At 53.1% G+C, this 22,341-nt stretch overlaps 1 long non-coding RNA gene across 1 annotated transcript; it reads right to left on the bottom strand.

Annotated features, from left to right (window-relative positions):
• Positions 1–1,965: 1,965 nt before the first annotated feature.
• LOC149854490 (uncharacterized) lies at positions 1,966–18,451 on the bottom strand. The gene is made up of 4 exons (XR_016438748.1): positions 17,688–18,451; positions 14,822–15,168; positions 9,494–13,718; positions 1,966–5,942 (listed from the first exon to the last, which is right to left on the bottom strand). It is a non-coding gene; the product is annotated as an uncharacterized LOC149854490 (long non-coding RNA).
• Between the last annotated feature and the right edge of the window lie 3,890 nt (positions 18,452–22,341).

The following is a 22,341-nucleotide window of genomic DNA, read 5'->3' as shown; positions in this document are numbered from 1 at the left end:
CCATCATAGTAAATCTTCTAGATGCATCTTGTAGAGTTCAAACTCCTGGAAAGGCCATTCCATTGGAAGGAAGCTTATCTTGAAGTTCAGATGGTTGACTCTGAGCTTTAATTTGCAATCTAAGTTGCACTATAACAAATAAGGCTGCCTAGAAAAGTTGTGGGATCTCCATCCCTGAAAATTTTCAAGAGCAGGTTGAACCGCCACTTGGCTGGGATGGGTTAGTCAGCCTTGGGCCACACTAGACAGCTTTGCAAGGTCTCTTCCAACCCTACTTTCCTATGATCCGTAGTCCACGTGGCTGCTCTTCAGAAGTTCAACCCAGTGCTCATTACTGCCAAGACCAGGGTGGCATGTCAAAGTCAACTGTGAAAGCATCACGCGATCACATGGAAGGGGAAAAAGCTACCTGCCAAGACTGAAACGTCCCTTTTTCCTCTGGCTCTCCATAAGCCACGACAAGACCAGAGGGCAACATACCCCACACGCTCCTTAGGAGTTGTATAGTGGAGGCTCTTATTCTTCAGGGGAGGGGGCAGCTGGAAGATGAGGCTCTACAATGCATTTGGCCTCCCAGAAATAGCTCTTCTTGCTCCCTTGCTTGCTGTCTGGCTCTGTCTGTCATATTTGCCCCATAGGTGCTTTCCTCTAAGCACTCCTCTCAGTATCTCAGATGGTCTCATCTCATGGCAATGGGATTCCTTTCCCAGCAAAAAACATAGCTCTTCCTAGCCGGGGGCAATCTCTCCTTTTGAAGAGAGAATCAAGATGGTTGCAGGGCATGATTTAGTTTTGGGGGGCAGGAGAGGGCATGCCACACTTTGAATGACAGCACATGCTCCATGGTGAGAGTCATGTCACTGCTGGAGCTTGCCTGGCATGAAGCAGCTGCTGCTTTCCCAGACTGAGATTGCATAGACTTCATAGACATCAGGGCTGGAAGGGACCTCGTGGGATCATCGGGTCCAGCCCCCTGCACAAGGGGCAGGAAATCAGCTGGGGCCACATCACCCCAGCGAGTTAAGCATCCAAGCATTTCTTAAAGGAGCCCAGAGTAGGTGCTTGCACCACTTCTGGGGGGAGTCTATTCCAGACTTGGACGGTAAAGAAGTTTTTCCTTATGTCCAGTCTAAAACGGTCTTCCAGCAGGTTGTGACCATTAGATCTTGTCTTTGGTGAACAAGCATTCTCCCAGTTCACTCCAAGATCACTGAGATCCTGAGACGGGAGCATGTCTTATATCACTGCCAAGACATCTCTCCTTGTCTCACCAAACGAGCCACAGGGGAGCTGTGATGACCCGCACCCTCCATAGGAAAGGATGGCCCAGCCTCACACAGGGCCTTTGTCAGAGGACTTCCTTGCAGATGCCCCATTCCCTCTGCTGCCACTTCCCAGCTAGGTTTGCTGCCCGCTGACCTCACAACTGTGAAACGAGGGGCAGTGGTGTGTGATACACACACACACACACACACACACACACACACACACACTCTGAGGCTCTTCAGCTACAAGATGCAGCACAGACCCATTTCCTACAGCCTCGAGATCTCGTGATGACACATGACAAGTACCTCGATTGTTCCAGTTTCATTAGTACCCAGCCGTCACCGGTACCCCACGCTGGAACCCACCAGCCGTGCCCTGCGGTCAAGCTGGGCCTCTTGCTGAGAGGTTGGGAAGAGACCCACGGTAGGTACAATGAGGCTGGGAGGACCTGAGGATTAACCAAGGGGACTGAGCTGATTAGCACCAATGTTAATTAGCCGCTGAGGTCACAGCCTCCCTTGAAAACAAGTTATGAAGTGCAGGTTATTAATCTCAGAGATCCATCCAGCTGCTCTGCAGTGTTTGCTGGGGACCTCCAGGCAGCAGCTGGTGGGAGCAAAGAATAAACGAGGAAACTCTCTACGTGATGGGAAGGAGGAAGTGGGGGGGGGGAACATCACTCAAACCTCTCAAAACATAATTTATTTTAAATCAAACATATCCATGTAACAAACAAATCAGCCCTCCAAGAAAGCTTTTCATGGAGAGTGTGAGATGATTATACCCCCTTCTTCTCCTGCTTATTCTTGTTTTGCAAACGTGCAAGGAATGGCAATGTGTTCGGTAATTGAAATCTCAGGACTGTGCTCTTCTAGCGAAGGAATAAAGGTTCGGGCTGGAGCCAAAGCAAACTCTCTTCCTTGCTGCATGAGTCACTACAGAAGGGATGCTTTGCTTTCCCTCGCTCTGGACTGACAGCCTGCTTAGGGTCTCTCCCTTGTGTACCAATTTCCACTCCAGGAGTCTGCACTGAAGCGATGCACGACCTGAAAGGCTCAGTAGACACCGTCTGAAATGCCCTGTCTCAAGTGCATGTTTTTTTGCATGGCGGCACTACGCAGTTATGACATGGTCTTGGATGGCACCAAACCATGTTAAAACCGTTGTATAGTTAGAAGTCTTCATCTTGCAGAAGACTTCATCTTATTGCTTGTTATACCCTTCAGACCCACAAGCGGTATACCCAGACTGCTGGAAAACTCATACCAGATTTAATGTATGAAGAGTGCCACTAGTAGCAAAATAATCTAATTTATATTCTGAATAAAATATTCTACTACCAGCACTCATATATGACCATGGGCAAATCAACCTGTCTCTCTCATTTTCGCGGACTTTAAGATCTGGTTAGTAATTGCTTACCTATGTCCCTTCAGCTTCAGTGAGGCTTAATTAGCACTTCATGTTTCAAATGCCATGAAGGCTAAAAGCAGGAGAGAAACAGCAATTAAGTAAAGCTAGTCAGAAAAGTGTAAGTATTTTCTGAGACCAGTGTTAGAAAGAAATATAAAACGTGTTTTTCTTGAAAGACTTTTCCCAGAAACCATCTGCTTTCAAAAGCGGAGCATTAAAATAAGCTGAAGTAGGGACGTCCTGCTTTCAGGTCATCATTAAAGACAGATGCTGGGCAAATTTGATCATCAGTCTGCTCGGGTACATCAAAGCCCAGATTTCTAAATATTTGAAGCTCAGGCTTTATCACTGCGTGCATCGTTTTCTGTACTGGTCCATAGTCTCAGTTTGGTTTTGAAGGGATGGGTCAGAGTAGGAGAACATCCAGACTCTGAGTTGAGACCCCTGCAATACGGAGGGGAAATAAAATAGGTAAACGTGGGGAGGAAGGGATGAGCATGACCCCATGCACTCCTTAGCTTGGACCGGGGCACGAAAGCCATACAAGAAGCTTCTCGCAAGATAACCACAAAGCAGCTGGAATCAAATGCCCCGGATCAACTCTGTCCCCTGGAGAGCTCCAGCTCAGTTTTAAGGACAAACATAATCCATTTGGAGAAGCCTTGGAGAAGCATACCCGCGTCCTGGGATTCTCATCCAAACCAAACTGAAACTCAGAATACCCTGAGGTTCATTTGCTGTGCTTTTCCAAGAGGAAAATGTGCTGCATTCGCTCAACAAATAATCTGACAGCTGCAGCTGTAGTGCTTCTACTCAGCATATGATGAGAAGGATTAGCTGATGTGCCATGTCTACCTTCGGGACGCTGGTAGAGCAAGTCCCAAAGGGACAGGACTCCCTGTCTGAGTCAGCTTGTGCGAACCTGTCTCCTCCTCCTCACAGCTTTTGTTCGAAGAAGTTAAGAATGACCAGGAAGAAGCAAAATAGAAATGACAAAACCTTGGCTCAGTTCAAAACAATTACAGACTGGCTTGGCTGTCTTCACCTGAGCACCAGATGGGACTTCTCTTGGGTAAGGGGCCGAGGGCAAGATCTCTGGCCAGAGCTATTTTCGTACTTGTCCTTATCCCCCGAGGTCTGCACAGAGCAAGGCAACATCAACCCATGTCTGCACCACACGGCCTCCAGGGCTAAAAGAGGCATCGGTCCAATTCTGCAAGGATTTTTCATAGGCAGCGGCATACCCCTTTCAAGCTGGGGGAGCCGGGAGTTTCCAGTGAAACGAAGCAGAGTTTCACGGCTGGAACAAAAGAACAAATTTGATTTTATCTGTAGCAGCTGGTGTTTGCATTGCCCGGGAACAAGATGTGCAAGGCTCCATAACCTACAAACACGGCTCCACCTGGGGAGTTTGGTTTGACACACGGTGACTTTGGGACTCCCTAGGTGCCTTATCAGGCCTGGGAGGTTCAAAGCTAGGGAATATGGGTGAGATGCCAAGCTGCAGGCTTCGTGAAGAACTAGCGACCTGGGGAGCATCCTGCCCTGGGTGATCCCTCCGCTTCTGCAAGTCCGTGGAGCAAAACTGGCTTCCCCAGCGCTCGTTCACACCAGCAGAAGGGCCGGTGCTGCAAAGACCCGAGGGACACGAGGCCCCAGATCAGATCGCTTTCCCGAGCAGGTGCAGCAAGCAGGTCCAGCTTTCCACACGGCTCACATCCACATGGGGCTGAGTCACTCCGGGAGGCTGGGTGTATTTGTTTTTATTTGTGCGAGTTTAGAGCAGAAATGGGAAACATGGAGCTTTGTGGGGGAAAAACACAACCCCTCCAGATGACAGGGCTCGCCAGGCTGAGTCAGAGGCAGCAGCTCGTTCTAAATCCAGCCCTGGATCAGAACCAGTTCTGCACACGGCGCCGTGACTCAGCTCCGGTTATTTTGAAGTGTTAAGTCGTACAAGCCACGTGCTTTATTTCCCCAGATTTCTGTGGGGCGGTAGCTATGGGAACAGGTGGAAGGTTAAACTCGTGCAGGCTCGGCACATTTGCTGGGGATGCTTCCCTGCCACTTATAGGGATGGGAGTGGTGGGTGCACGGAGCCGAAAATGGGGCTGAAGGAACCCGCCAGGACTTTGGGCTCCATCCAGAGAAGCGCTCAGGAGGTCGGAGTCTCTGCCAGTGTATCTAAAATATCCCCAGCTCTTCGGACTTTCAAAACCGGGGCTGGAAACAACAAATTTGCTCACAAGATTTCTGGGCGCCTTGCTTCTGATCGGCTCAGAGAGTGCTCTGGGCTTGTCTGGCAGCACTTCGGCCCCAAAGGAAGCATGACCAGGTGGGATCATTGACAGAACACGCTCAAACCTCCCAACCTGCTGGGACGGACCACGCTGAACTCCTGGGGCCCGATCTGACCTAAAACCACCCGTCCACGGTCAGCCACGACCCCACACGTCCCGCTCCCGTTCAGTGCAGGAGCTCTGCGGAAGAGCAGCTTAGCAGTGTGCAGCGGATGAAAAGCCAAACAAGCTGCTGTAGCCAGCATACCCGTCACCCAGCGCAGACTTCAGCCTCCATAAAGACCTTTTCATTTTATAACATTTGGGGGGGACAAATCGCTTTGGCTTCCTTCCGTCACTGCAGCTGGAGGTGGAATAGTCTTCCTGCCCCAAACCAGGACGCAGCGCTGTTGTGTGCCGTTAAACGGGCACCCGGGTAGGAGCCTGGCGGCATTTCAGGGCTGGGTGACCTGTTCCCTATGCATACATTACGTAACGAGCTGGTAAAAATAGGCAAAGCTGTGCTGGCATCCTTTTGACAGAGTAATATAAATGTTAGGCGCTATTAATTAGTGCTAATTCTGGTTATCCTTCTGGTTCAGGATGAGAGAGACATGCCCACAGACAGAAAGAAGAGGGGGGAAATGGAGGATTTGGGAGAGCCTCCCCTCACCCAGGGGAGCATCACTGGCTTCACTCATGGCCTCACAATGCAATCTCCTGCCGGAGGAGCCCTCCCCCAGCTTCCCTCTGGGGCCAGCAGCATCTCCACTGTCTTCCCTGGGGAGCTGAGGTCTCTGAGTGTGCTCCCGACTTCTCCCTCCCTCCCCCTCTGGCTTTTGCTTTCTCTCCTTCCCTCCATCTCTTCCAGGACGTCAGCACCAAAAAAACCCCACCCAGCTGACAGAAGGAGAGTGGAGCAAGGTGAAGTGAGCTGCCCCTCTGAGGCCGAGACTTAATTATGATGTAGGGGTGATTTCACTGCGGAACGAGAAGAAAAAGACAACTTCATTATGTACATTTTAAAAAGCTTCTAGAGCCACAGGATAGAACTGAGGCCTCCAGAACAAGTAAGCAGACAGGGTGATCACCCACCCATGCACCCACACAAATGCCCACCCATGCATATACATAAATGCCCACCTATGCACATATACATAAATGCCCACCCATGCACATATACATAAATGCCCACCCATGCACATATACATAAATGCCCACCCATGCACACATACAAATGCCCACATCTTATTTTGCCCTCATGGGTTCCCCCGTAGCTCCTTGTAACCCTGAGCTCCCAGTACCACCCTTTTTGCCCAACCAGTCCCACTCCAATTTATCTCTGCCCCCGACCCCAGTCCTCGTTTCACCAGGCTCCTTGCCCCTATCGACTCCTCCCTGCTGGCTTAGCTTTTGTGGCAAGAGACCCATGGCTGACACAAAGGCCACGCGTGCCCCCAACATTTCTAATTTCTGCTTCAGGCAGATCCCAGCATGAAAAAATCTCTACTGAAAGGATTCAAGCTTGACAAAATTATTAGCAACTGAAAACTGCATCTTAGAATGGGAAGTGTCAGGAAACCTCAGTGCGAGGTGCTACCAGCTCAGCTTAACGTTCTATTAATGCTGCATTTTCAACCTTTAATTATAATTAAGAGTTACTTGTAATTATAGTATTAATCTTATAATTGTAATGTTGTAAAGTTATCATGCTATATTATTGTAATTTTGTAATAGAGAGAGACAGAGAGAGAGATCTCCATTATTACAACATGAAAGAGCAGAGTCGGTTCCTACAGAAAACTGAAAACAGTGAAACCTCCCGGGGAGGGATACTGTGAGACTAGCTTCAGCTCAGTGCAAATTCCTGAAGCTGCATTGGAAACAGGAATGCTATAACCAGAAAAAAGGGCAAATAAAGAGGAGACAAAAGACCTCCTAAGGTCCCACCTATGTACGTTCCAGTCAGGGTTTGTCATGAACTGTCACTGAGGGTCTATGGCATATTTTCTTGGGGTTTTTCCCCCCTCTGAAACTCTATCATTGTCCTGCTCCATTCTGAATACTCTACTTTTCATTGCCTTGGATAAATGGTCAAAACCATGATTTCATAGATTTCATAGACATTAGGGCTGGAAGGGACCTCAAAAGATCACCGAGTCCAGCCCCCTGCCCAAAGGGCAGGAAGTCAGCTGGGGCCATAGGATCCCAGCAAGATAAGCATCCAATTTGCTCTTGAATAAGCATCCAATTTGCTCTTGAATAAGCATCCAATTTGCTCTTGAAAGTTTTAACACAGCCAAGGGCAAGGCAAGACCTCTGAGAACAAAGGCTGCAGACTGCATCTGCGGGATGGGAGATGCCTTTTTGGCAGGTGGAGACTCACAAAAAGACATGGGGATCAACAAAAGTGTTAATACAGCCACCTCAGCAGGAGGTGCACGGGTGCCACTGGAAGTGGCAGTGCAACGCTGGGATGCGTAAAAAGGGGGACATCAAGTAGAAGTCGTGAAATACGGAGGGAGCCGGCACTGAATGTGTCCCAGTCAGTCCCTGACCACCCCAATGGCACTTCTCCCCACTGCCCGCTTGACAGGAGGAAGTCTTGCTCTCTCTTCCAGTCCACATCAGAACTCATTGACTTTGAAGGAGCCATGAATTCCCCCAGCAGGATATGAATTTATCTCGGGGCACCTGTGCTAACAGCCAGGCTCCGGCTTAGCGAAGCAGGTGGCTTAGCAGTATAGGCATGGACCTCTCCTGTTCTCATCCTTTCTCTCCCACCTTCTGCCCAAGATAACTTATTTGATTGTACTAATACCCAGCAGCTCCAACTGAATCTGAGCCAAGGTCTGCTCTGTGCCGACGTGAAGAATCTGGTGGCATCTTGTTTTCTAACCCAAATCTCCTCTCTCCCCATTACTGTTGGCAGCTCCCCTCCACCTCCAGCGGGCTGCATTCCAGTGGTGAAAGCAGTTGGGCTCTGCTCTTCTTGAGAACCACCCTGCTTTCAGGAAGGTCACTTCCGAGCTGAGGGCGATGCCCAGGACACGGGGCAGGTTTGAGGCTCCCTCCGAGCAGACAGCGTTGCACTCGTTTCAGATGCCATTGCATTCGCCACCTATAATTGCAGCTAACACAACCCTGAACGTTCCCAAGGACCTAAACAGGCCATAAGTAGTCCCTTTTGGGGACGATTTGACAGATAATATGGATGAGGACAAACATCCCTTCATTTTCGATCGTGTTGCTGTGGCAGCATTGATGGGGAGACATTATTCATAAGAGGAGCCCATGGGAAGAAGCTATCAGACCTCGCCTGGTTTGACACTCGCTGGGTCCCAATCCACTGGGTCTCTATGAGCCTTCTTTAAACCCTGGGGGTCTGAACAGAGCCCAAAAGCTGCCCCTGTTTTGGGGCATCCGGGTGTGCTCTCAGGGAGGGAGACCCTAAGTCTGGTGCCTTGTCCTGACAGTTGTAATCTGCAGTCCAAGAGGCCTTTTCCCCAGGGCCCTGCAGCATCAGTAAAGCAGTAGATGTGTAATAGTCTCAGATAACAGATATAAAACCTAACTTGCCGCCCCCTCCCTGCTCACCAGCCGCTGAGCTCTGTTGATAGACATGTTTTACCACTGCTAATGGCATCCTTATTGGCCCCAAGGCGGTGGAAGGAGGCAGAGTAGAAACTGCTAACAGAATAATGAGTGGGTTTGGGGTTTTTTCCTCCTTCCCCAGGATCTGGAGGCAGCTTAATTATAACTGTGACTCAATGCCCACGCAGCAGCCCCAGCAAGCAATCCAGAGCCACCGGTGCAGGACAAGGTCGATGGAGCGGAGCTGAGCACAGGGAAAGGTGGGCCTGGACAGGGAAACTGGGGAAAAGGACAGCTCTTCTCCTCTCTGCTGGTATCTTTCTGGTTCTCATCCTCTGTCCTCCTGCCATTTTTTTTCCCTCTGCTGAAATCCTGACCTGGCTTCAGTTGACAGCAAAACTCCCATTTCAGCCTCATCTTCCTGTCTTCTTTCTTCCTCTCCCTTCCTCCATCTCTGCTTCTTTCCCCTGTTTGCACACTGGCATCTCTCTCTCCGTCTCTTTGCACGGGGCTCCACACCAGCTTGGCTGTCCTCTCTCAAGAGCAACATCACATTGGTCCCACATTTGTGCAACGCTTTGTGCAATAGGGTCATGATCCATGAGCAAGGGTCCCAAACATCGTGAACATAGCAGTAATAGCTATGGTTGTTTTTGTACCCTTAGTTAATTTTAGTAATTAATATTTGTTTTCATCACCATTGTTATTAGTATTACTATTAATAGCAGTCTTAAACTCCCTTATCTATGTAAGAGATCCTCCTGTGCTGCTAAAGCCATTCACACTGGTTTGGGTGGACCTTTGTCTGGATCAGATTTAAACAAGTTAAGTCTTGTATCACAAATCCTAACCAAAGCAGCCAGATCAGTAGGCTCTGGATCTAGACCAAAGCAAGGCAAAACAAAGCCATTTTAGTGGGAAAGGAAAACTGGCATTACCTTTATTTTCATCTTTAGTTTGCTGCCTCTGCGCTCCATCCCTCCAGGAGGACTCAGCAGCGACAGCGTCACACCACCATGAGACAGGCCATGCTGCCCACACCGAGCACTTCGTCTCACAAGGCTCCCAGCCGCGGTCCACAGACTTGACATGTATGGAGTTGCTGGCTCAACTGCATCTACAGCGTAAGGACTCATTACAGCCAAGCCTGTGTTTGCTGGGAAGCTCTTTGGGCTGCAAAGACTTATTTCCCAACACCTCAACCCACACCACACCCCTCGGCCATCAAAACCCAGAGAACAAAGCTGCAGTTATGAAAAGATTAGGGCATGGGGGGGAGGAGGGAGGCCTGTAAAACAAGCATGTGCGGTATTTTGCTTTAGGGGGTCTGGGGCCATAGCTTTGGAGACTCATCCTCTGAAAACAGTGGTGCGTGCCATTCCCCGTGAGGCAGCAGTGGATCCGGCCCTGCCACTGAAGTGATGGCAAAGAGATTGCAAAAGCCTGCCCAAAGGGACCAATTAGAAAAGAAAAGCTGCGCTTCAGATGTCTCGGCCTTGTTTGTATCAGGTTCCCTGTCTCCGTGTTACTAAAGCGTGCCATTGTTTTGGACCTGAATGGGCACATGAAAGGCCAGCAGCCCATCTGGCAGTCTAGCCTGTGGGGCCTGGACCAGGATTCGTCAGCTGAGACTCCAGATACGGCACCCTCGATCCAAGCCTCCTGTCGTGCGACTGCAAAATCCAGCTCGTGAAGGCAGAGCTCGCCTCGATTTCCAACTTTCTCTAACGCATCACTCACTAGAGAGCTAAACAGGGTGTGGTTTGGGTACGTGAGCTCAGTAGTGGTTTCTCTCATTGCCTCTGTGAACCAAGAAAACACAGAGATGAGGGATGACTAAGAAAAACCGGGATGGGTGAGGGCTGCGGGGAGTGACGATGCCAAGCCAAGCTCAGCACAATCTGTTGAGCTGCATTATTATTTATCTACTGTTCTGCAGCCACCCCTGGACGATGGTTGCACATCCCTGCATCCTCCATGTCTCATGATGAATTTCTGTGCAAATGAGTAGCGGTCTCAGAAGTCCATAGTAGAAAATGCTACCGCTGCCTTCATCCCCTGTAGTTCAAAACACCGAGGAGAGGGCAGAAACAAGACTGGGCAATAGAGGAGATTCCACTCTCTGAAGTAAAGCACTTTGCAAATGACCAAGCAGCTGAAAACAGTTTGCCCAAACTACCCAGTGGATTCGCTATTTTGGCACCGGCCTGTCTCTCACTCCATGTTTGGACAGCACCTTGCACATGGAGGAGGGATATACCGACTGGGACCTCTGGGCGTACAAAGACAATCGTAACGATACCACTGCATTCAAGGAAGAGTACAACCGAGTCCTGAGGGGCGTTCTTCCCAGTGAAGAATCTGCCGAGCTCTGTTGCCGCCCGCGAGTTTTCCTCTGCATGGAGAAACCGCTCGTGAGGCCCTCTCCTTTCCAGCATCCAACTTCATCAGATCAAATTTGTTATCTTCACCTTAGAAATCCAGCACACAAAGCTTGTCCCCTCCTGGTTGACTTCTAATGACCATAAGGACATCTGGGATCCTTCTGGAGCAAAGGTCTCAAGACAAACTTCCCCTCTGCATTACATGGGAGTAAGCGGGCTGGAAGTGCTCAGGAGGGTCCTCATGTGGACACACCAGGGACCGTGGTATAGGCACGTCCTCTTGGAGCTGTTTGCTGATCAGGTGGCTAGGTTTGGATGGCCATATTTCAGCCCTTCCTTTCATTTTTTCTGCATTCAGTGCTACGCACCCCTTCCCAGCTCCAGCTCCCAGGATTTCCATGGGCCCCTTGGTCTTCTGAACTGGGACTGGAATTGCAGCCAGACATGGTGGAGGAATGAGACAGAGGTGGAGCTCATAAGCTGGGGAGGTTTGGTGAACTCAGACACTGTGAGTGTCCAAACTTCTTGGTATGTCTCGGACTGTAACTGAACCTTTGATGGGGTTCACCCAGCAGCAAGTGACTCCAAAGGGCCGGGCCAGGCCAGTCCTTACAGGCTTTGGTCCTTCCCATGCTAATAACCACCTGCCACTTTGAGCTCCATTGGGACAGAGCTGGCGATAGAGTTGTGAGAGCCCCCTGTAGCAAAGCATCGAGACAAGATGGTGAAGGACATGACAACGAGCTCCTCTGACCATGCCTGGCTCATCACATGGCACTGGCTAGTCTTCCTACGTATTAGCACAGAGCGCTTACTGCAAAAGCTGGACGAGACGCCCCGGTTTTCCAATGCCTGGCCAGGAGAGCTAGAAGGGACGTCTCCCTGGACATTACAGGGAGCTGCCTGGCATGCCAGAAGCTGCGCTGGGAATCTCCCATTCTCCTTTGGCACCAGTGTCCGATGGTCTTGTCTAGCTCAGCCCGTATCTGCACCCGGAAGGCAACAGAAGTCTTCCCATTGACTTCAGTGGGAGCTGGATGAGCTCCCTCCCCTTCACCTTCGGGGTCAGCAAAGGCCCCTTCCGGCAGCTCCCTCTCGTCTGGGGTCTCCTCGGGGTTACGGACACTTTACCGCTCAGCACGCCCTACCTTGAGCACAGCACCGTGGCTTTCTGAGGGACCCACCCCTGCTAAATCCTGCTGTTGCTGCAAAGCAACGTGGCCCCGGGACTGGATGTGGATATGCACATCAGGAGTGGGCACAGGCTCCCTGTAGGCCAGGCTGGATTCTCCTTGACTCTGTGATGTGCCAAGCCAGGTGCACCTCACTGGTTTCAGAGACTTTGTAGGGTTTCTACATCCCCCCCATGCTGCCACCCAGCTAGTCTAAGTGGGCCCAGTCAGTGCTGCTGGTGCCCGTGGTTTCCCAGTGGAAGGGCGCCTGTGGCCTGTGAGCCCTCCCCGCTTGAAGCTGGAGGGACAGCGCATCCCCAGAACAGCCCACATCCCAGAGGTTGCGGTGTATGAACACGCTGGGGTTTTGACCTACTCTTTCTTGGAGGAGGACTCCCGTTTGCAAGGAGGCAGAATCACGTGCGTGCAGCGCACTGCAAGGGGGTTCATTGCGGAGGCTGATGGGCACAGGCAGATCCTGTTGCTCTTGCTGGCTGGCCAGACAACCATCTCTTTGTCAAGGAAGGCACCTGCGGTCTGCTCCAGGAGACACTCCTGAGGAACCCCAGCTTCAGTTCTCAGCACTGCCTTTGCTCTCAGAGATGCCGAAGGAGGAGAGACACCCCCGTCCCACCGATCAAGCCCTCCCTGACTGCAGCCGGGCTCCGGCGTAGGGCATCCAGTTTAGCACTCTGTCTCTTTGATTTAGGGCAGGCAGCGGAGGGCTTAACGATTCTGATTTCCCTTTGTATATTCCGCACTGCATCGTTCGCAGGGCAAGCATGAAAAGCCTGCAGTGTGGTAATTGCTATTGCAGACACATCCCAGTAAAACCCAGGGGAGAAACCTTTGCAGAAAATCTCTGGCATTAAATATTCTGCCAAGAATAATGAGACCAGTAACTAGGACAGAGGAGGACCCGCCACGGCTCGCCAGGCCCAGCGTGCTTAATGCAAAGGAAATGCAGCACCGATGTTTATCTGTCTGCAGAGGGTGTTAAAATGCATCTCCTGCCTCTGCATTGCATTCCTTGGGATTCAGTCCCCTCCCTGCCAATTGCAGGCCCCTCACATACCTCCCAGCCTGGCATGGATATAACTCCTTCCCCTGCTCTCCCAGGCTTGCAGGTGTTGGAGTGCCAGCCCCATTTCCACCTGGACTGTGCTGATTTGCACCTCACCCTTCGCAGCAGAACCACTGCAAGAAGCAGGGCAGCTTCTGGGGTGAACGCCTGACCCCTCGCTGTCCCTGATTCAGCTGTGTCCACGGCTGTGAAGGACGCCGGGTCAATCTAGGTCCTTGAGGAGCACACCACTGCTGCGGGGCCGACCATGCCCTTGGCTTCCTCTGGTCATACAAGCAAAGCAACCCCGTGGTCCTCTCACTGGCACCAATGCAACCAGGTTAAAGTCATGACAGAACCTAATTCATGCCTCTGAAATGAATTAGAGACCTTCCGCAGCCCTCAACACTCGCACAGACCAGCTCAGCTGCTTGCTTGGAGTCTGCCGACGCTGGAGATATTCAGAGGGCTCGGATCACTGGATGCCCCACGGAGACAGCGCTGGGCACAGGTCCGTTCGGACGCAGAGAAGAGAAGGGATGAGCTGGAAACGCAGACGCCAAGGAGAGATGGTTAGAATTTGGAATTTCCCTTTTGAGGGCAACTTCTGACATTCTGAGGTTTTGTATCACTTTAATAAGAAAGGAAAGGAAACATGGCAACATTATGCAGGAAAAAATTTTAAATCTATATTTGAAAAAAAAAATCAAAATGCTTTATTTGGGAAACATTCCTAGACCTTCCAGGCCCCCTGGCCTGCCTGCCCCGAGGACTAATGCCCCTACGAGGACTATCGCTCCTACGGTGGGCAGGGTCCCTGGATATCCAGGCTCCAGGGGTTTGGTTTTATTTTTCTTTAAATGAAAGCAGCTGCTGCTCCACTTCGTTCTAAGTGAAACCTCTTATCCCACAGCCCTGCTCACAGCATCTCCTGCTTATTGTAAAAGAAACTGTCTGATACTTGGAGCACACAAAAAAAATCAGTGGAGATGTCTGAGGTCTCATTCAATACTACCTAGAGTAGCAGCTGTTTTTAATATCCACTTCTGAAATGCTGGAGAAGAAAATTAACTCGGAGGCTTCACTCCGTACTGATTAAAGCAGCAGCTGCTCTTAATAGCCTAGAAAATTGTTTCCAGGCTAAAGTGAAATGAAAAGCCCAAAGAGCTGGGTTGCCTGGGGGCTGAGTTGCCCTGGGAGCCAGGGGGTGGAAACTGGAGGAAACAAACTGGCTGAGTAACCAAGGAGTTTAGGAGCCAGGTTCAGGTGCCCAAACTCCTCATAGTTTCATAGTTTCATAGTTTCATAGTAGCTAGAGTCGGAAGGGACCTAGGTAGATCATCTAGTCCGACCCCCTGCCTTAGCAGGAAAGAGCCCCGGGGTCAGATGACCCCGGCAAGGTGCTCATCTAACTTCCTTTTAAAAATCCCCAGGCTAGGAGCCTGCACCACTTCCCCTGGAAGCTGGTTCCAGGCCCTAGCCACCCTGACTGTGAAGTAGCCTCATGAAGGAGGCAGTCCCAGGATGGGCTTTGCTGGAGCATGGAGGCCCCAGGTCCGTGGCAGCTTGTCAAGCAGGTGCCAGGAAGCCAGAGGTCTCAGGTTGATTCTTCCCAAATCAGCATTTTCCCGAAGAACCACAACTCACCTGTGGCAAACGTTGATTTGGCGCTAGCCGTCATTTCCACCCACCAGTCCTTCTGCTGGAAAACCTGCAATTCGCTCTACTTCCACGGGCTGGGGCCAGCAGCCAGCCGCGGCAGGCTCAAGGGCGGAGAGGCTCCCAAAGTGCAGCGGGTTTATTTTTCTACCTGTAGAGATCGCAAGGCTCCCACAGCCCCAGCCCACCCAGCTTTGCTCTCTTCCTTCCACTGCTGCAGCAGGACCCTCGGGGTGAGGGACTCCACCCCACTGTGCTCTTCATCTGCCTCCAGTTGGCATCCAAGCTGCTAGATTGTACGTGCTCCAATTGCTTCCTAGGGTGTCTTTTAGATCCTAGCGAAGGACGAAATGCATCAAATCAGAGACATCCCTGCAAATATCGGGCACATAATTCCCCTAACATTTATGGCATCACTTAATGTCAGCCCCTATACAACCTTATTTTCCAGTTCCTAAAGCAGGGGCAGGCTGTGTGCTAATTGCTTCTAGGTTTGTTAAGTGTAATTACCCAAGTGAAAAGAACCTGTAAGTGTTGAGTTAGTTGGCAGGTGCCCACTGTACCCTAGAAAATACAACGGGGCCCCATCTTCACTGGGGGGTAAAGCAGCCGACCTCTACTGGTGTTGGGAGAGCTGCTCACGTTCACATCAGCTGAGAAGCTGCCCCCACCCCTGTTCTCTCCAGGACACGTTTTAAACAATGCCGGCTGGGAAAGGAAGCGGAAAAGCAGCGTGGTGGAGGATTAAAGCTATTAGAGAGACGTCGGCATTTGGGAGCAAGCACTCCAGTACATGATGGGAAAACCCACTTGTATTGAGAGGCTATTCATTTTTGTTCATACTTCATTCATGTTTTTTCATTCTATTGTATGGACCATGCGTGTGTGTTTGTGTCTCGCGGTCCTTTGCTGGAAGCAATGCTGAGCTCAGACATTTGTGGAAGGCAAATGTTAAATTTGCTCCCTCAAAGCTACTGATCAGGCTTATTAGACCAAACCATTAAGGGTACAGGTCCAGTAACTAAGAGGTGCCCTTTCAGCACACCAGGGAAGGGATCATAGGAGTTAGCCTTGCTCAGGGGGGACATACCCTGAGCATACATCCACTGTGATGACTTCTTTGACTATCCCAACTAAACAGCTGAGCTTAAACAGTAAAAGAAATCCAGCCCTTTGGGTTGAGTCCTAACTAGATTTGGGGAAAAAAGCCCCGTACAAGGATAGTCAAAGCAATTATTTGTTCCTGGCTATTTGTAAGCTGCGGTGACAAGCTCCAAGTCATGCGTAGCCATCCGAGTGTCTCATGCCTGCTAATTACCAAAGCGGCTCATGTTTCACTGTGGGCTTCCTCCCTCGCAACCCAGCACCCACCCCGCCGACACGCTCCAGTCATTATATATTTATTACACACGCAGTTGGTGCCTAATAAATAAATGAATAAGTAAATAAGGGCATAAATAATGAAAGGATAGCGTGCACCCCTTGCAATGAGGTCATCCCAAAGCTGACTCGCTTACAGTTCCCTGGAGGGAAAGGCTGTAAGCTGATAAACCGAGGATTAGGGCTGCACTGCAGCCAGAAAGAGGGGAGTTGAGGAGGGGGAAACCCTCATTAGAGCAAGACAGCAAGGGCAAACACCGACCAGCCCTATTATGGGGCATAGGGGCAGAAGGGTCCTTCAGCAGGAGCTCACTGCGGTGTGAAAAGCCTTCGGGAAGGGAGAGCGTAAGGAACAGTTTCAAAGCACCTAACTGATGGAAGAGCCTAAGCCCTCTTACAAAGGGACAGGGGAGCAGATTTTGAATGGGATTTTTAGGTGCCTGGAGATGCAGAGACGCCTAGTGGGATTTTCAAAAGAGCCTGCACTGTTCTGGGAAATACTATTAAGCACCTGCCTGTATTCTTAACGCCAACCGCCTTGAAAATGTTGCTTTTAGGAGGCCAAGAGTACGACCATCTCAGGAACTTATCACATGGTCGAATCAGGAGGGCTTCACCACACATCGGCTGGTCCACGGTATCTGGACAAGTGCCTACTCTTACCCCATGACCAGCAGCAGGGAAACTATGGTAGCTTGGGCCTTGCTCTGTTCCTCTGAGATTGTATGGGAGACCGAGGGCTCAGTGATCTGGACATCGGCGGTAACCAGGCACGATCCCACCCCTACATGGATCCACAGGGAAGTCACCGGGGCTGGCTGCGGGTGGAGGGGTGCAGCCAGACCTGTCTGGGGCTGACCTCTCCTGAACGAACTTTGCACCGCACAGGCTCGGTCTTAGTCGAGGCCTTTTGCAGTAGGACGATTTATCGCTGCAGACATGCCTGAAAACTCGCGTTTGCCTCGATGGTTATCTCAGACTTCTCTCTGCAGGATGACACAAGCCTGTAGGCACAGACCATGGCTGAAGAGGGAGACTCTCCTGGATCTCTCCCCTCCTGTTTGCAGGCACAAGTCTCCCTCATTCCCATTCACCATCACGCATTGCAGTGCAAGCGTACAGTGTCCCTGTTGCAGCTCCTGACACAGACAGCTCATTCCTGGTGGGTATTTTGTTCCTTTATATCTCACTTAGATGCAATTCAGCATCTGGAAGCCAAGAGGAGAAGCCAGCAGCACTGCCTGGCAGGCACTGCTCAACGCTCTGCGGGGCCATCGCCTGCTACTGGGAACCATGGAGTCAAACCCCGGTGACTTGTCCTGCCACAACGCACCGATCCTTGCACAAGAGCTCAGGACTTGTGTCCTGCAACAGCTCTGCTCAGAGCAGGGAGCAGCGCCCATTTCCTACAGAAAAACGAGTCATAAAGGCCAACAGTCCCCATGGGCCTGCCGCCCCATGATGTTGCTCCCACCTTTCAGTACTTGTGGTGCTGCCAGCTCTATCCTCCAGGGCCACGCTCTGTCCGCTCTTCGCGCGTGCCCCCGCCAGCCTTGGGTGCGGAGATACTTGCTGGGAGCCGGTGCACGGAGGAGTGCCCTGAGAACGTAGCTGGAAAAAGGAAGGGGCGAGGGGGCAGTAGCTGCGTCTCCGGGTGCGAATCAGCCTCCAGCCCCGTCGCTGCCGCACTGCCCGCTCACAATCCCAGGGTCAGTGACTGTCAAGCTTTGCGAAGGGGGCTTCCACACCGCCGGGAGGTCAAATATCCACTGACCAGGCCCGACTGGTGAGGGCCAGAGCTGCGATGCTGCCTGGAGACAAAAGTCCCCTCGACTGAGGATCAGCCCATTGCCATCCCTATTAAATCGGGGACGGCAGAGACATCCCCTCCTTTCCTGGCCCCCCCGCTTCGCTCCGTCCTGATTGTTCCCTTGCTTGGAGACCTGGGCTCTGGTCTGCTTTGCTTTCATCTCCCTCGTTTGTTGGCACCTGAATAAAACGGCGCCGAGGAAGGAGCCGCAAAACGCACCTCGTCTCGGAGGGGGGCTGATCCTGCGCGGCGCTGAGTGCTCTCCCCTCCCCGTCACTGGGACCACTCCCCTCAGCCCCCCATGCCAGAGCTGTGCACATAATACAGGGTAATATGTATTTACCCGAGGCAAAGGGGATCGTTTATTAAGAGACGCCTGACAACTGCCGCCAAACTAATTTCTCTTAATAAGATACTTGTGGTCCCCATGGCGACTGCATTGTAGTTTCCGCGTTAATGGTATTTCACATAGGAAAACAAATTAACCGCCCCAAAAAGTCCCTCCAACATGCAGAGAAGAAAGCCGGCGCAGGCCCGGCACTGACAGCGCCGAGGCCGTCGGAGGGGCTGCAGACGGGGAGGCAGACAGCTCGCCAGGCCGCGTGTCGGGAGACACGCGGCCCCCAACACGGTCGCATCGAGCTGCTTTTCATCTTCCTTTCCCCGGCCTGATCACAAGCCAGTAGCCACGGGGAAAGGCTTAATTGGCAGGGCTCTGGTAGCGGGTGGATGGCTCTGTGATGGGTTTGGAGGATGAAAGGCAGGCAGAGGGCGGTGGGGAGACACAGGGATGTAGCCTGCAGCCTGCCTGCCTGGTTACCGGCGAGAGCGGCGCGGAGCAGAGCGCGGTGCATTGCAGCCCCGGCTGTCACAGGCAGAGCCACAGAGTCCCCTCCATCCTCATGAGGGGCCGAGGCAGTTCAGGCCCTATGCACCCGAATTGCCGGCGTCCCAGCACTGCACAATGCCCATGAGAGAGCCCTGCACCGCCAAACCCGTTGGGATGGGGAAGGCGCAGCCCTGAGGCCTCCAGGGGCTCCCCGGAAAGGACAGCTGGGGTGCAGCTATGGGATAGGCCCAGAGCTATGGCCCCGTAAACCAGAGAGACCCGCACTCCCTCTCCGATGCCCCTCTGGGATGGGGCAGACAAGTCAGGATGGCTCCAGAAACCCACCCCGTGCGAGGCAGTGGCTCCCTCTCAAATGCACTGTCCCCACAGAGAGGAGCAGGAGGTCAGACAGCACCTACACCTTGGGTTTCCTCGTGGCCTATTGGCACCTCCCTGCTGAGCACCGAGGTGACCGCCGTCGCCCTCCGGTGACCTGCAGGTCTCCACAAGCACTGCCCAGGAAGCCCAGGCCCATCCATTAGGATCTCCCTTCTGCAGCAAGGCACCCAGATCTTAGGCACCTCCGCTCCTACGCGAAGGTGCCAACAAGGGCATTTTGGGTCTGGGGACATCCGGCTGGTCTGCAGCGGAGGAGTGCCTGAGGGCAGCCAGGCCCTGTGCTTCTCCCCTCTCCTGCTCGCTGCTCGGAGACTCGGCACGGGCCCAGGGAGCAGCGACGGAGCCGCTCTGAGAACCGCGTGTGTGGCTGGGTCGGAGACCACGTCCGGCGCCCGCCTCCTTCTCCCGCAACCGCAGGCCCTGCTTCTTACCCTCCCCAGCCCACGCGCGGCCCTTGAGCAAGTGGTCTGGGAAGGCGGGTGCTCGACTGGCCTGCCAGCAGCCGGAGCAGTGTGCCAGGATGTCCCTCCTTCCTGCCACAGGTTTCTTCTTGCACTGAATGAATAACGAGGACCCAGCGCAGCAGCTTGGTGCCCACGGCCCCTTCAGCACAGCAGCAGCAATCTGCTCCCCGCGGGCAGCCCGCGCCAGGCCCTTTCTCTGCTCAGCCTCTCGCACACAGTGAGAATGGGACCCAGGCAGGCAGGCGCTGGCTCTGTAGAGCTGCCGAGAAGCAGATGGGACTTGCAGAGTCCCAGGGGATGCCCTCCCTTGGTATAAACATCACCCCTGCCTTACTCGGCGCTCAGCCTGCTCCCCCGGGGCTGCCCCTCACATCAGCAGCTCACCCCTGACCCCCACGCACCGCAGACGTGCTGCCCTGGTGCATTATTCTGAAGAGACTCTTCAAGGAGACATCCTTCCCCCGGGGGTCTGGCCCCATCTCCAAGCCTGACTTGGGGTCAGAGCTTGCAACAGCCCCGTGCAGTCACTGGCTGCAGTCAACGGCCCCCTCTACGTGCATGGCCAGATGGATACCAGGGGTGAAATGCAAAGCTGCTGCCCTGATTGGATCTAGTGTGTTGCTAAAGCCCCCGGGCCACCTGGTGCAGGGAGGGACATGGTCCCGATGCACATCAGAGGCTCCTGAGCGGATGGATGGGGTGAATTCCCCCAGGAAGCTCTATAGGCTGGAGGAAGGAGACCAGGTCATGCTCCCACAGCCCCAGTGGTGATCACCCTCCCAGTTCAACACTGCCCTACAGTCCCTTGGTGCCAGCTCATGGGTGCAGGGGATTTCTAGACAGAGCAGCCTGCACTGCTGGCTCTGCATTGCATTGGCACCATCTAGCCCTCTCTGTCCTTTCTCTGGTATCAGAGCCAGGGCATGGATGAGGGCCCGAGGTCCTCTCCCCCTTGCACACGCAAGTCGCCTTGGAGTGACAGCAGGGTTTTCCCCACACCCAGTTTCATAGATGTTCGGGGCTGGAAGGGACCTTGCAAGATCATCAGGTCCGGTCCCCCTAACTCAGCAGGGCAGCCGGACCCCTGCAGACCGAAGCAGCTCCCGCCCCAAAGAGGAACAAGTGCCACCGCGAGAGGCTGGATAGGCAGCAACCTCCTGATCACACGCACACATGCTTCCAGCCCCCGAGAGCCTGCTGCCCCCCACGCCCTGACACCAGGTGGCAGCTAGCAGCACCACCCTGCCATGCAAGCTGGTCTCCAGGGCATCAGAACGGGATCCTGGCTCCACGCAAGCTGGCCTGGCTTCGGCCACACGGACATGGGTGCTCCACTCCCTGCCTCTATCCTCCGCCCCCTGCCCTAGCAATGAAATCCCTTGCGGCTAGCGCGTGGAGAGCAACATAAGCAGAGGAGAATGGGTGTGTGCATCAGCCTGAACTAATTTTTGAAACCTGCTGCCTCTTTGCAATCTTGCATTCAGGCCCGATGAACTGCATCTGGCCTGGGTCCCCTCCCAGCAGAAAAGAAGAGCCCTGGGCCTGCTGCCTGGCTCCCCCCTCACCTGGGGGCATCCTTATAATCGCCGTGCTCACCGCCAGCTTCTCCCATGGCCTCTGCAGGCTTTCCTCTTCAGTGCCAGGGTTTCCTAGCCCTCTTGTTAAATCCTTCTTGCCTTCAAGAAGGGGGTGGGTAGGGAGGGACACGAAACCCGGCTGCAGCCTCTTGCAAATGCAGCTCCCTGGATGGGCTGCTTAGAAAGGACCGTGGCTCGGCTCTTGCCCCAGCCCCAGACTGGCACAGGCCAGAGAGTGTCTGGGGAGGTGGGAAAGGAGCAGGGATACCATATGCTGGGCAGAAGATCATGACTGAGGGACCGGAGGGCTGTATTAATAGCAATAAATGAACAAAGCAGAACTCGTTACTGGTGGCTCCTGTCACCCTGGAGATAAACAAGTGACTTCCAGTCCTTGCTGGCAAGCCTCGTGCTAAGACTAGCGGCAGAGTGCCCTCTAGCGACTCCGCAAGGGAGGCAGCGCCAGCGCCAGCGCCCTCACCCAGCTCAGCCACAGCCCGCAGGGCAACAGGACTGGGTGACCCCTGGGCCTGGGGCACGGCCCCCTTGCTGGCCGCTGCCCCTCAGAGCTCCTGCAGGCTCCAGCAGGGAGGAGATCAGCAGCAAAATTCACACAGGTGCCCCCAGTGCACCTGTCTGAACAGGACGGTCCCTGCTGAACGCGGCGCTGCGGGAGCTGGACCGGGCTTGCCATCCGAGCGGCTGGTGGGGAAGAGGCAGAGGGTGGTGCAGGGATCACTGCTGGGGACGCCCTGCCCCAGAGGAAGCCGCTGGGACACAGGCCACTAACAAGCATGAAGCCAAATGCTGTTGCAACCGGGACCGTCAAGACCCAAGCAGAGTTTGGGATGGAGCTGCAGATCTCTTACCCAGGGGCTCGTAACTGGGCAAGCTAACACCCCCTCAGCCCGGCAGGACTACAGGCTGGTCCATGAGGGCACTTGGCTCAGCGCTGCTTTCACTTGCAGCAGTGTAAGCTGGGGGGGATGCCCTTGGGACCAGAATAACCAGATGGGAGGGAGCGGGGAGATGGGTGCCAGGTGCCAACA

Source organism: Crocodylus siamensis, chromosome 12 (assembly GCF_052110815.1).
Source record: "Crocodylus siamensis isolate JL-2025a chromosome 12, ASM5211081v1, whole genome shotgun sequence".
NCBI lineage: Eukaryota > Metazoa > Chordata > Crocodylia > Crocodylidae > Crocodylus > Crocodylus siamensis.
This window is presented reverse-complemented; position numbering and strand designations above follow the sequence as displayed.